The sequence below is a fragment of the Pseudopodoces humilis genome, chromosome 2 (assembly GCF_049639895.1).
Source record: "Pseudopodoces humilis isolate 2021_Gansu_Grassland_sample_001 chromosome 2, ASM4963989v1, whole genome shotgun sequence".
NCBI lineage: Eukaryota > Metazoa > Chordata > Aves > Passeriformes > Paridae > Pseudopodoces > Pseudopodoces humilis.
In genome coordinates this window covers 43,318,775-43,334,066 of record NC_142201.1, presented here as the reverse complement: position 1 = coordinate 43,334,066, position 15,292 = coordinate 43,318,775, and positions in this window count along the sequence as shown.

Genomic DNA, 15,292 nt, shown 5'->3' with positions numbered 1-15,292 from the left:
TCATATAAATTCATATAAAGCTTTTGACATGATCTGAAGAACCGCGTCCATTGGTAATGGATGTTATTACTGACTCATGAAGCTGTCAGGAGGAGCAGAACTAGCACTCATTTCTCTGATTATGTTTATGAGGATTTCACTGTTTGCCTTCCTTCCTGCCTTCCTGCCTTCCTGCCTTCCTGCCTTCCTGCCTGCCTGCCTGCCTGCCTGCCTGCCTGCCTGCCTGCCTCCCACCTGCCCTTTATTTTGTCTCTCTCTTCCTATTCTTCTTCCAATGTGTAAAATTAAATATTTGAAAGTTTTTCACCCTGCTTTTACCCTCTCTGTCTACATTACTTATTGGCAGCTAAAAAAATCCTTTTAATCTCTGCCTCCTCTGAAATATCTTTGAGACTTGAGATTCTGTCATTAGCACTGAAGAGAAAAAAAATAAAATTAATGGATACAAGTTTTGCTGAAATGTAGCATTGAAGCAATTTTGAAACGTTTGCAGATTTTTTTCATTACAACTTTATAACTATCCAAGAGCAGAACAGAAATTAGAAAAGATTAAAAGCTGTTTTGCAAAGACTTCCTAGGATATAATTTCATTTGAGGATATGACAGTCAGAGATCAGTTAAAATGTGGTATCTACCTGTATTATATTAAATAAAAGACAAGGAAGTATAATTAATTTCTTGTATGACAGTGGCCTATATATTTTATAATATAACAAAAATAAATGAATGTATAATTTATTTGTATATGAAAGGTAAATGGAAGTAAACCAGATACCATAAACATTGTTCAAGTGACATTTGAGCAGCATAAAACACAGAGAAAAGAGAAAATTCAGCATCAGAGAGGAAATAACATCCGATATTCTACTGCAGACTGAGAAAATATTCTTTTCAGAATATTAGCCTTTCAGAAGGTGAGGTATAAGACATGATTACATTAAAATATTATGAATTTGTATTGTAATCAGTCTTTTCAGAAGAATCATGAATTCATAGTGAAATAGGAAAGAAAATATTTACAATACTTTGATAGGCTTTGAGTCCTAAATTTTGTTACTGACACTTTTTCTTATGTGGAGAGCTGAAGAGCAGCAGTGATAAACCCTAAGTTAGTTCCAAATTCTTCCAAACGCCTTCCTAGAAAACACTTCATACATTGCAGCTAGAGTTTAATTCAAACTTTACAGCCAGGGTTTCTAGTTTTCCACTGTCACACATTTTCTGGGAAACTTCAGTGATCCCCTTTCATACAAATCATATTTCTCATATTAATTTTTAGAGGGGAACTATGTAGTGATGGTCTGCTAGTAAGAACCTGTGAAAATATTTAGTCTCCAGATGGTTCGCCAGAACTAGGACAACATTATGGGATGCTATGAAACAGATCCACATACATTTGGTTCTGTGGTCAAAATAGACAAAAAAGAAAGTTTTATAGCATATTATCCAAATATCTCTCTTAAATATTCCTAGGAACAAATGCAACCTTCTTCAAAAAGATGCATAAAATACCCTCTAGCAGATTACCATTTCCATTTTCTTTCCCTTAAAAATCTTACAAAATGAGATGACTGCAGCTTTTTCTTCATAATATCCATTAATTATAGCTAAGAAAAATACAAAAGAGAGTTACCTTTTTTCCTCTGCTTAGTATGGAAAATCAATCTGAAAATTTATTGAAAGAGATCATTAATTTAAAGCTCCTCATTTAATCTGTCTGTGGGCAGACCACATTGTGATCTGCAAAATTAAACTGACAAAGCAAAGGAGAAAATTCTATCCTCTAAAACATTCAAATAATTTCCAGCTAAAAAAAAAAAATGGTGTGTAGAAATTTTATTTATTTTTGATCATCTGAAATTTAGTCATTCTTGGACATCTTGAAAAAACAAGCCTGCTGAATTCATTTCTTGGAAGAAAGCAAGGTCCTACTTTACTTTCCCAAGGAGGCTGAAAATGGTTAATCCTCTTGTGCATGTCTTTACCAACATGTATAGAGAGCCTTAAGGTCTAGATACCTGTGTTTTGATAAAGTAATATTTAGTTCACCATCCAAATATATATTTAATAAGTACCCTTTCAGTATATATATTTAGTTGTTTTTTTAATTGAAGAATGAATGAGTTTTTAAATGGAGATGATGATGGTGGAAGTGTTCTGCAATGTGCCAACTGCTTTTCCCTTACTTTTGCAGTGCAAAAGGAAGTATTATTTATTATTATTAGTGTTATTTAGGAAGTGTTATTGTAGTTTAGCGAGTAAAAAACCTCTAGATTGAGAAAAGAAATACCATGATTAGAGGAAGAAAAAAATTTTAGTAGATTTCAACATTTTAAGTTTAAACACAGGCAAGCTATGAAAGCTGTATATCCATCTTGAACAGAGAGTTGAAGGCATAAAGGATGTGTTTAATAGCCAAGAGGTCTTGAGGGCAGGAACTAAGCAGGGTGGTCACAGGAACTTTGCCTCAGAAAGGAAGAGAAACAATGTGAAAAAACAGTGATCCCCAAAGGAAAATGAACAGTAGCCACTGTTAAACAATCACTTTATTAATAAAATATGATTTTCCATAAAGCATCTAATTCTGTTGAAATTAATCTTTACAGACAAAATTAGGAATGTACAAATCAGTTATATTATAACCTTGTATATACTTTCCAGTAGCAATGATATTTAAACTTAATTAGCCAATTCAGATTAGTGAATTTTTCTTTACTCTCCCTTATACCTTTCTCAAATTGAATTTCAACCTGATTTTTTTTTCATAGCAGATATAACTACCTTTCTTTTTGTAGTTAATAAAATTGTAAATACTTTACATTTACAGAGTAAATTTAAGGTAATTCTTTAATGTTTAAACTGTTTTTTTGTTTAAGATAAAACAATGTAGCATTTAGCTGAGCAACCCACTTAACCTGGGTTTCTTGGCTGTAAATTGCACAGTCTTGTCATATGAGGGCAAAGCACATAGTGACAATAATTTACATCAGCCTTTCTTTTTCTTAAATAAGCTATTTTTCTCTGAGACTGGACTTTTAAATTATTATTCTTACAGCTTGTTTTTGTCTTTGCTTTGATTCACATAATGTCCAAGAGATAAACATCTTTTCTGAAAATAGATTAAGAGAAAGCAGTCTTCTAATACCTGCTGTTAAAAAATTTAAATCTTAAGGCACATAATAATCAGACTACCCAGTGGATGCCAGAAAGTGTAAAGCATCTTCTGGAAAAGTACTACAATTTACATTTTTCTACTTATTTTTTCTTTTGAGGTTCTGAAATAGATTTTATGAGAAATTGTTCAGTTGATGGGCATCTACATAGCCATTTATGTAAATTTAGAAGATCAACATAGACTACACTGTCCAAATCATGCATGCAAGTACAACAGTACTTGTAAGTACTCTTTCCTCAGGTTTTAAGGAAGAATAACATGGTAAACCATTGAAGATTTGTTTTTAAAAGCACTAAATTCTTGAGATATCTTCAAATAAACATTTATGAGAATTAAGTTTTCTCTTTTAATAAAGACTTCTTTGAATACACAATGACTATATAACTAGTCAGAAGCAAAATTAATATAAAAATATAAAAATATAAATATAAAAAAGACTTTATTTATAAACAAAAATATTCACATCTTTTGCACTTTTCTTGCATCAGCCACTGATCATCTCACCTGTTAGAGGCCTAATATTGCCAATTAGACACAATACTGAATACAAAGATCAATATACCAATCAGCCTCATGTTAGCTACCTAAGGATGTTCATATTCTATGTCATCCATTTTTTATAAACTGTATCCATACACCCCCCTCTTCAACATTAGCTCTAACTCTGCATGTGTTTCCCTGTTGGTGTATACAAACATAGTGTGTTTGACATATTCAGGGCATACTGAATTTATTCAACTTACACAGATTGTTGGCATCAGCAGCAGGCCTGATTTACACCCAATATATTATATATTTCATTTATATTGTGCTAGTGATATGTGTACTACAAGTTTGACAGTTCTGGTTGTCCTGTGGCCTTGTCAAAACTGCAAATTCTAAATGTGTCACAAGTCCTTAAGCTCCACTGGAACAAAATTTATATGTAGAAAAAAGAATAAATATCTCAGCAACCATGAACATATGGTAGTCCTATTTCCTGCAATATTATTTTCTCATTGAAAATGATGAGGCTGCAGGACATTGAGTGCGCATTAGCTTCAGAAATGTTACCTAGGAAACTCTTCAAGTCAGAAATTACAATTGTTCCATTCTTTCAATTTCAACAGAATCATAGAATCATAGACTCTTTAAGGCTGCAAAAGACATCCAACATCATTGAGTCCAACCTTTAACCAAACATCAAACATTGTCAACTAAACCACAGCACTAGGAGTCACATCCAGTCTTTTCTTTAACAATTCCAGAGATGGTGACTCCACCACTTACCTGAGAAGCCCATTCCAATGCTTAACCACCCTTTCAATGAAAAAATTCTTACTAAGGCCCAACCTGAGCCTTTCCTGGCCCAGTCTGAGGCCATTTTCTCATATGCTATTACTAGTTACCTGTGATAGTTCTACCTCACCCTTTCTCCTCACATCACAAACCCAAGATAATACTAAGGCCTAATTTTTTACAGCATACATTTAAGCAAGATTTGAAGCTCAAAAAACTTTTATTGCAAATAAAACTTTTTTTTTTTAATTTTGTATTCTTAAAGAATTACTCTTGTGTTATTTTTCCTTCTTATTATTCTAAAATAGCCTATCTAACCTCTTATATTTTTTTACTCCAATACAAGACAGTGCTAAATTGCACAGGTATGTGGAATTGATGGCCTTTTGAAAAACTAGAGGCAAACCTGGAATTTGCAATGGATGAGAATGAGAACCTGATGGTTCTGCATGCTGGATTGGGTTAGTGGGACAGTGTCAACAAATATTCAAGGGAAGGGGAGCAGGTGGGAACAGAGATGGGGATAGGCTTATAAAAGGGGTTGGTAGTGTGTAAAACAGGACTAGTCAGTGTGTTTGGCTGAACCCTGCGCTTGATCACTGCAGTCTGTCCTGTCTTCCTATATCTTCCTGTTAAATCTTTTCTTAACTGCCTCTAACCATAATCTCACTCCATATTCCGTGTGTGTGTGTGTGTGTGTGTGTGCGCGCGCACACACTGCAAGGGCACTGGGGAGACCTCAGCATGTGTGAGTGAAATCTGGGAGCAGCTACTGGAGTCAGACCAAGTGGTGGGCACCCCTGGCCATTGGAAACCAGCAGCTGCATCTATAGCTCACACCTGTGTTTCAGGACACGGGTCTGACCTCCAGCTACTGGGGCAGGAGAGACTTTGGACTGGAGCAACTGGACAAGTGACAACATTTATAACACAAATCATTCTCATCTTCACTGGCTTCTGGATGATTAACTGTGGAGGTATTTTTAGAGAAATTACAATTGCTACGGTGAAGTATAATCTTTCACTAGTACCCAAGTCTTCTATTCCCGAAACATTGGTGCCATTGGATTTGTTTGTTACACTGAAAATCTTGCCACAGGAAAACAATGAAGCATACAGGTGCAGCTGCCAGTCTGATACTGTCAGTTCAATCTTTAGCTAGTATTCTAATCCCCAGAGTTAGTCCAGTTACAGAAATTTCTGGTTTACAGTGCTGCAGTAAACTGCAGTAACACAAGTCCTCCTGCCTGGAGGGAGGTGAAGTTTGTGATGGAGTTCTTGTCTGTTTCCTTGGAGAAGCGTGATTCTGATGCTGACATTGTGCCTTATTTTCTCCTTAGGCTGGGGGTCATGCTTGGAGATCCCAGTGTGCATTCCCTGCCCACATTGCATGCCTTTAGGAAGTGCCTGCATGGGAAGGGAGCAGGACTGAAGAACCAGATCCAACCAGCCAAGGCTTCTCCAGTCCCCTCAGAGAAACCTGCTTTGTACCTGCTGTGTCTGGTGACCAGGATGAGAATCCTGCTGGTCTTCAAATCTTCAGAAGCACACTGATCTTGTTTGAAATCATGCTCACCTCTTCATAAAGTGAATGGAAAAATAGCAATGGCCGAAATATTCCTTTTGTTTTCCACAGTTCCTGCTCTGTTTTTCATAGCTACAAACAGAGTAAAGGAAAACTGTTTCTATGGGAATAGATGAAAATTTGCTAAGAGAAATTGTGTATTTTTAGCATTATACCAGTGATATTGATTGCCTAGCACTGAAAAATATTCACAGATATAAAAAAACATTATTATTTTTGCAAAGTTATGCATCATCTCTTTTGGGTGGGTGGGAGTGATTTTAAGTAGATGGGTCCTTTGACAGCAGAGGCTGTGCATACCTCTCATAACACCTATTCTGAAAACTGATTAATTCTGGTAAAAAATTCTTTTAAGCCTCTAAAGCAGGGATAATTTATGATTGTGTTCTCCCTGTCTATGGGTGCAAATTCCCTATTGCATGAAGCCATGCAAAAAGAGTTGAACCACAGCATTTTGACAGAAAAAAATCTATTAGTTTCCTAAAGAATATTATTACACAGATCACTTTCTCTGTCTTATCCTATAACTTTTACCATAGACTAATCCTCTAGCAAAAATTTATTTCCATTGTCTCAAGGAGAAGAAATAGTAATTCTTCACAGACATTGCTGCTTGCTTTTAAAGTTGAAAACTGGATATGCAAAGAGGTTCTGTCAAATGCTAGTGGCAATGTACCATATATGTATTCTGAATTTGTAATTATTATTTGCCAGCTTTTATTGTCCTAGCAACCAATTCACTTCACCTGGAGATTTGTACTGCTTCTAGCACTGCAACTTCCTAGAGTCTGAATAGTTGACCTTTTACCATTACTAATTTCATGCATACTCCTAAATACAATATATAACAACAAAGGATTATTTGTTGAATTAAATGTTCTGACAATACTCTCATCAATTCAGAAGGATTTTTTTGCTGTCTTAGGCAGTGCAATATTTCTGCAGCATATTTATCTAGGTAATCATTTTTCAGACTGACTGGGGGGAAAAAAGAAAAAAAAAAATTAAAAAAAGATGGGAAAACACTCTTGTGTGGTAAAATATCTATTTATACTCAGTGGAAATGCTTTGGTCTACCTTTGCAGTTATTTTCAACTGAATACAACAAAGAGTGGGAAGATTCAGGGAGACAGGAATTTATGATCTTTAAACTCAAAAGGCTTGTATTTCAAAATTAGCATCCTTCATTCGAAGTTACTTCTTTTTTTTTAAAAAAAGCACTTGAACAACATGAAAATCCTTAAGAATTGCATAATATGAGGCATTTTTCTGCCTAAAATAATTACTTTTTCTGGGTTTGATACAATTCAGATAAAATAGTATGCATTTTTGCTGTTGACATTTTTATTGTCTTTTTATATCAGAGGTTCTTTTATAAAAGAAGCACTAAATTATGTGTTGTCAATATAAAACACATTCCAGAGACAGTAAGTGTCTGGGGTTTTTATTATTATTATAGGAAGAATGTTTAAGATCAAGATATATTGACATTCTTTAGAAAATCATGGATCTTCCATTCCTATTATATGCTGAGAGGAATTAAATCTAAGTTGATTGAAATCAAGTCAGCTTAATAGGTAGTTGAATGATGTCATAGTTTTTTGATGACAAATTCTGTTACCTTTAAGATTTGATAACATTTCTGACTTACAGTGATTTAAAAGGACGTGGTGTCACTCAGAATTAATGCAAAAGCCACCTGTTGCTTTTGTGATTAATTTCCCTTGGTTTTAAAATTAATCTGAATTTGCTTTAATTCTGAGGTAGGCAAAAGTATCAAAACAATTTATTAACATGCTTAAACACAAATCTCAGACATATCTACAACATATTTATCTTCCACTGCTAAATTTGTGCTAAAAGTTACATGGTTTTGACTTCATAGAAACTCAGAATGTATGTATGTCGAAACATGCAGAATTGTGCCAACATTGAACATAATAGTTTACCTTCAAACATACTTGCTTCCAAAGACCTAATTCAAAGGTAAAGAATGTTGCTGGCTAACCAAGAATATGGACCATCTAATTATTCAAAAAATATTTATCTCTTATTATTCAAAAGCTTCACAGCATTTCCTGCATGAGGTAGTTTCAGATAAACATCCTGCATTAAGTTCTAGTTGTTTAAGCATTGCTATCCCCAGGAAGAGTAACTTGCCTACCTTAATAATAAATCCATTATAATTTACTTAGGAGATACTATTTCAGCAGTTGTAAAGAAAAGAGAACCATAAATTTTGTGTATGCAGTTAATGCATCTGAAGAAATTGATTAGATATGATTTATGCGCTGGCAGTATTACGCCCCACTGCTGGTGAAGTAGAATTCATTACCTGAGACAGGGCAAATCACCTAAGGCTGAATTAAAACTGGAAAATGACAGTTTCTAAGTAATGCTTTTCTCTTCTCTCTTTTGAAGTTATAGGTATTCCTCCTTCTCAGAACCACTCTTTATACAACTTAATCGATATCATTGATATTAAATGATATGCAAAAAAATCTTTAGGTTTTTTCAATTGCGTGAGAGGGAGATATTTTGCAGTCATCTATTGTCAGTAATTTCAGAATCTACTAGGATTTCAACAAGTACATTTCCTGTATGGAATTCTCTTGTGTTCCAATTTAGGTGGGATTACAATAAACATATAATCACATTTTTAGAATGGGAAGACTAGATAAAGGGAATATATTGGACTGACATCCATGACCTGTGACCTTTCAGAGATGGTTCTTTGAATTTTTCATGGCTCTCTACTGTATTGTCTTATATATGCAGGACATGAATAGAGATGACAAGCAAAAATCCCTATCATGGTCTAAAAATTCTGATAGACTCTTAGGAGGATCATTCACAGGAACATCAAGTTGTTAATATTGGTATTTAGGTGTCTAAATTCTACTGCTCTTAATTTGTCATTAGATCATTTAGATGACAAAACAGATTTAATTCCTATTCACTTCTTTGGTTTTGGTAATTTTTTGTTGAGTTTTCTTCAGTCCAAAAAACATAAAAACATAAACTGAAAAATATTGACACCCCAGGTCTAAATATTCTTAGTTATATGTTGAACTAATTAGAAAACTCACATTTCTTTTCAGTAGTGTCTTCTGAACACAGATGTGTTCTTGACATCACAGTGGCCCAGATTCAAAAAAGTTCTGCCTGGCCTGTCTGCTGATAGACGGGATTTTGAGAATAATTTTTTTTTTTTCTTTTTCCCTAGAGAGATCCTAGGTGCCCTAACTTTTGCTGAGCTATACTTCTACAAAAATATGTTTGGTTTTTTTTATCTCTGTTGCTAAGTCTCTTCTCTTGAAAAGGCAGTTTGCTGTTTTGAACTCCAGGTAGAAGCTAACAGTACAAAGCCACTTGTGAAGGGCCTGTTTTAAACATCCTGTTGGTTTCTTATTTTTCTAATAGTGGTTTGTTACACATTAAATCAGACAGAAACATTTAACATTTTATTTATTACATAGAAAACAAAAGATTCTCTTTAATACCTGTTCAAAAGTTTTCAGCTTTCTTCACTGACAACACTGATTTACTAATACTTAAATTAGGAATGCAAAGAACTAGTAATCAGTGAGAAAGTACTTTTTGATGCTACGAAGACAAAATTAGAAATTTGTAGTAGTAGGTTAAATATGGTTTACAGGTTTGCTTTACTTTCAGCTAGCTCCAACCTTTCCAGCCCGAGGACCTCAAAGTGAATCTCTAAATGTAATCACAGAGTCTTTTGATTGGAAATTTAGGCAAAAGTCCCATTACTATTCTGTCTATTATTGTTTTCAACAGGAAACAAAAAATACAAATTTGGTCCACCAGAATCTTTTTTTCAAGCATGGATATAGTTTAAAATAAGCTACATCTGAAAAAATAAGAATAAATTTAGGGGATTTCTCTCTCTCTTTTGGAATTATTTCCTTGCTATGAACCATAGTGTGGGTGGATAACGTGGCCATAACAGAAACTAATTAAGCAATGTGAAACACTCTAACAATATGTGTACTTCCCCTTTCCACCTATACTCTTTCAGGATAGGCAATGAGGACACATTGTGCCATTTTCAAAGTCAGAAAAAACTCATCTCAAGAAACTTGAAAAACTTTTTCTTCTTCACTTGTGCTGATACTCATTGGAAGAGATTAACTACCAAAAATACTTAGAATAAGACTTCAGAAATCATATGATACTATTAAAAAATCAAAACCAACAAGAAAAAAACCAGAAGAAAGCAATCAAACTATCCCAAATTACCTAAAAGAAATTTAATTAAATTGCATTTAATTGATGCCAGTTAAACACACTGAAAGAAATTATGAAAGATACAATAAAAAGTTTAGATTAGCTATAAATAGCTTATGATGAATTATAATGGTAACTGGCAGCAAATCTGAGAAATAAAAAAATCCATAAGAGTAAGAGTATCCCATCATTTCAATTTCCCTGTGTAGAAATGCAGAAAAAAAATGACCTCTTTTCAAAAAAATGAGAGAAGTTAGATAAGGAAATTTTGCAGCAGTAATAAGATATGAAATGTTCAAGGATCTGTTTTGAGGAAAATAAAAAAACTAATTTTTATAGTGAGCCAGTGGTTATACAGTAATTATTAAAAAATTATACTTAAATGCATGTGTGTCTTCTGATAGCTCATATATTTTTTATAGTGGACTTTTCACTTCTAGCCATACTCACAAGTGGCTGGGTTTTGTAAATAAAACCACAGTTTAAAAGCTACTGAAGAAATATGGGATTCTATCAGGGACTCACAAAACAGCAAGCAGAAGCTGATAAGAGTAGCCTTGAAAGTGCTATTGTGGGACAATAGACTAGGTCCATGGCTATAATCACAAATCACTGATGATTAATTACTGATCACTCCAGGAGCACAACCTTGGCAGATGGGTGGAACCTATTTCAGGGTTAACAAAGAAAACAGAAATGAAATCTCAACCATCTTTAAAATATGACATATTGAGTAAAACGTGGATGCAATCTTGAGTTTATGGATGCGAATCCAAAGAGGAAGTAAGCAAATTGCATTAGCAAATATTTTTAGAAACTACATAAACAAATCCAAGACTCAGGAAGAAGATTAATTACTGCCCTTTTCCTTTAAGTATGTATGTCAAAAATACCTAAAATACATGGGTTACTGAAAATAGAGACTGAAATAAGATCTGAAATTAATTAATCCATGTAGCAAGGACCTACCTTTACACAGTGGCTAAAAAATGTGCCTCTGTGGTTAGACTGTGATCAATGATACATACTTAGAGTGTCTACTTTCCTTCACATCTCAAACACTTGTGCATTGTGACATTGTGATGATATTTGAGCCATGTTGCCTAAGTTTTGTTATGTGATAATGTGTGACAGTGAAAGCTATGGAAAATAAAAAGCTATACTACATATGTTGTTCCCCCTATGGACTGGAATAATTAGGCTGATAAGGAATGAAGATGAGCTATTTTTGCATTTTTGACAAAGCTATCCTTTTTCTTATGCTTCTTACTTTAAAGCTGATTTTTAAAAGTATATTGATAAGTCATTTCCCAGATAAAAATTAGGCTGACAGATACATAATTCCTCCAGACCTCATTTTCTTTAGTTCTTACAGCTTGCATATTCTTTTTCTATAAATTCTATAAAGTAACAAGCATTACTTGAAATATCCTTTTGACTAGTTCTGTTGCTTTAGGGTCAATTTCCTTATGCTTTGTTGTATTTGAGATAACATAAAACTTTTGTTGCTTATTCTTTCTTCCTTCAGGCCCATATTCTTATCTCACTGTCAAAATTATTTGTATGTTATGCAGTATGTGATTAAAATTAGTCTTTTTTTCTTTTCAGTGATGGCTGAAACAAAAAAGTGTAACAAGCTATTGAAGATATTTCCATATCTATTATTTTTTTTCTGTTCCTCTTCTGTATTGTAACTGTACACTTTGTTTACCTATATGCCAAAGGTTTCCTTGTTAACTCTTTTTTTTTACTAATATACTTGAATTAATCTTTCTAGCTTTCTAGATTTATTATTGCTTACTTGATGTATTTCTTCTTAGGGATCCTTTACAATATGGCTGTCTTTCGTTTTATGCAATCTCTCTTTTATTTCCCAATCACTGACCAACTCTTGGTGCATTCATTTAAATACTACATTACCTTTATTTTGTAACTATATTTGTCTTTACATAATGATAGTTTGTCATTTTGAGTTAATATACCTCATTAAATAAAATCCAGTTCTTTTCCATTGTTTCAGCCCACAAAATTTTTCTAGTGATTCTGTAAAATACATGTTTCAAGTGTTATGCAAAATCTGATAGCTAATCTATTGACCATGTATGTTTAAAAAAGAAAGGGCTTTATTTATTCAACAGGACTTTGAAGTGAACACTTAATTTATAATATTCTTATAAGTATTTTAAAGGGATTTCTTTGCATTTAATTATACTTTAAGGTACAGTTGCAGTTGCCACTGAAATAGTGGTTAAGCATTGGAATAAGTTTCCTAGGGAAGTTATGGAGTCACAGTCTCTGGTACTGTTCAAGACGTGTCTGGATATAACACATATAAGATCTATTATGGTTTAGGAGTGATTATGACACATGGGGTTATGGTTTAGGAGTGATTATGTTGGTGCTAGGTTGACAATTTGTACTAGATGATCTTAAAGGTTTCTTCCAGCCTGGTTGGTTCTGTGATTTTGTGAAATCTGTAGTTTGAAAAAATGATTGCCAGTTTTTCTCATGTACTCTGGCACTTCCGAAATTTTAGAAGTGTCATTGTTTAACAGTTTCTATTGTTATTTTCACAGAACATTCTTGAGAGTACAAGGACTTAACAGCTCCAATAGTATAGTAATAACAAATTATTCTGATGTTTCTAAAGTGTCTGTAAAAGAAAAATGCCAAAGCAAAACCTGATGTTACCTTGTTTTAAACTACATATCCAATCAGATTATTCCAGAACATAATTTTCTACTAAATTACTGCTATGATCATCACTTTCTTTTCTCTAAATGTTTCTGTAACCTCATCTGTGCATTTACTAAGCCAGTGGTGGCTGTTCATCTTAGCAGCCTTTTTGCATTCATTTCACTCTGGAAAGAAGTGTAGAATGTGAAGTACGTGTAGAAGAGACACATATTGCTTTTCAATTAACATTAAGGATAATCCCTAATCTCTTCAGTTACAATGCTGGGTTGCAGACTGGATTTATGTGTCAAAACACTATGATTTTTCAGGAGAATGTGGAAAAATAATTTTAGTGCAATTGACATGTTTAATATTAATCACAGGAGTAAAACTTCAGTTCATCAAGATTATTGATAAAAAAAACTTTTGCCATAATCGTTCCAGGGAAACTGCATATATCACAGAAAAAACTGTTAATGGGTGAGAAAACTCCTGGAAGAGTTCCTGAAGACTTAAGATATTTTTATTGAATAATAATATTAACCACACTAAATAATGGTGTCTATAGAGCTATCCATTCAACATCAACATGCATACAAATTAAATTTTTAAACAGAAGAAAATGTAAAATATGAAATTATTGGACCCACTTATTTATTTTCCAGTGAAACTTCATTTCTCCTCTTATTTTGCTCCTCGCAGCTGTTTCTCAGTATGAGAAAAAAAAAGACTCTGAAATGATAGCAGCATAGCTTGCATCTGCTGACAAAACCTGGAAGCAATCAGACTGAAATGGTCACTTGCTTCTTGTTTATTATTAAATTATCTTTTTAACCTTTCTCATATCCCTACTTGGAGTAATTTTTCCCCTGGATTTTTTTAAAAAAACATTCACTTTAAAATTAAATAATTTTTTTCAACCTGTCCTGCTCTCCCTCCTTTTTTTGTTATTTTACTTTTTGTTCTCTCCTCGAGGGCTTTGTGTCTCTATGTGGCTATACTTATAAAGCTTATACATAAAAGCTTATAAGTACACACTGTGTTACCTGGTTATTTCATATGCAAGAGCTGCTTTAGGGTAACATGTTCTGCAGGTATTTTATTATTAATGACTTTCAAAGCATACACACCTAGACTGTGGAACATTATGTCTGGTTTATGCAATGCCCATCTGCTACATGAAAACAAGAACAGGTATTTCAATTTATGTATGTCATTATTTCTTTGAAATAACTATTTAACAAATATGATAAAAAAAATATAAAAACCTTTCGATTTACTTGTTGACAGAATAGGACAAACTACAATAATAATTTGGGCCTAATTAATTATCACATTTGGCCTTTTGCCATGGCAGGCCCTAGCCACTGGGGTAAAAAATAATTTGACATCAAATAGATTGGATAGACCAAACAGAAAAACTGTTTAATTGTCTATGTCTCTAGCTTGCTCAAATAATACCTATGTGTATATTTTTTCTTAGTGAAGTTGAGCAGCTGTATTTTGTTATATACCTAAATTCACAGATAATTTTTGATGGGACAGAGAGCTTCCATAATGTTTTTAGATACTAAGATAATTCCCATGACCGGTAATTTTGTAGAAGTTGTATAGAATCTTTCTTCATTATTTTTCCCCTAAAACTTTTGGGACCGTTTGCATTACTTATTACTGAAATACCCTACCGTGAAATCATGACAAAAGATATATGTACAACACAAGAGTTTCATCGAAACCATCACAACATTTAGGGACAATAGTTCAAATAAAAGGGTGCCAGCTCCTCCCTGTGAGTGGAACTCCCTGAAGCTCAAAAGAGGTAATTCCCTTCCTTTACGATACCACCATGAGATGGAGTCTTAGAGGAACAGGTTTCAAACCTGAATTTTTAACCTTTCAGGTACATGACTGGGTTTCAGGAAGAATTTCTTCCTGAAATGGTTTGTCAAATATTGAAAGGGGCTGTCCAGGGAGGTAGTGGATTCACTATTCCTGGATGTGTTCAAGAAATGACTGGACTTAGCACTCAGTGCTATGTTCTAGTTGACAAGGTGGTGATCAAAGGTTGAACTCAAAGACCTTAACAATTCTATGATACTGCGTTGCCTAGTACTGGGTCTAGTCCAGTCTTGAAAATCTCTATGAACAGAAAATTCACAACCTCAAGATATGACAACTTGCTCCACTTGACTGTACTCCTGGTGGAAAAGTCATTCTTACAGTCCATTTGAATCTTACAGTCACAATTTATGACCATTAGCTCATTCAAGCTCTGACAGTTACAGAATCACAATATTTGAGGTTGGAAGGCAACTTAGGAGGTTATCTTG